The sequence below is a fragment of the Acanthisitta chloris genome, unplaced genomic scaffold (assembly GCF_000695815.1).
Source record: "Acanthisitta chloris isolate BGI_N310 unplaced genomic scaffold, ASM69581v1 scaffold42965, whole genome shotgun sequence".
Classification (NCBI taxonomy): Eukaryota; Metazoa; Chordata; class Aves; order Passeriformes; family Acanthisittidae; genus Acanthisitta; species Acanthisitta chloris.
This window is the reverse complement of record NW_008676194.1, coordinates 5,245-5,563: the sequence shown is the minus strand read 5'-3', so window position 1 is coordinate 5,563 and position 319 is coordinate 5,245.

Sequence of the window (319 nt, the reverse complement as noted above, 5' to 3'; positions counted from 1 at the left end):
ATGCCAGTTCATGACTAACGTAATGACACCAGAAATTATACTGTGGCTTCCTGTTTTAGCTTAGCAAATTAAAAAATAGCTTCTGAATAAATTACATTGACTGACCTACAAATCTGACCCATATGCTTGTTTTGACTTTGAAGGGCAAAACCAACCAAAACCAGTAATTACATGTAGTAATATGAAAGTTGTCACAATACATGCATTTTTATATACATATATATATTGAAAACAATCATTTTTTCCTAACAAAAGGTTAGAAGTTCACATTTATTTATTTTAAAAAATCTTATTTTAAAGCCCCTAGAACTGTTTCTGT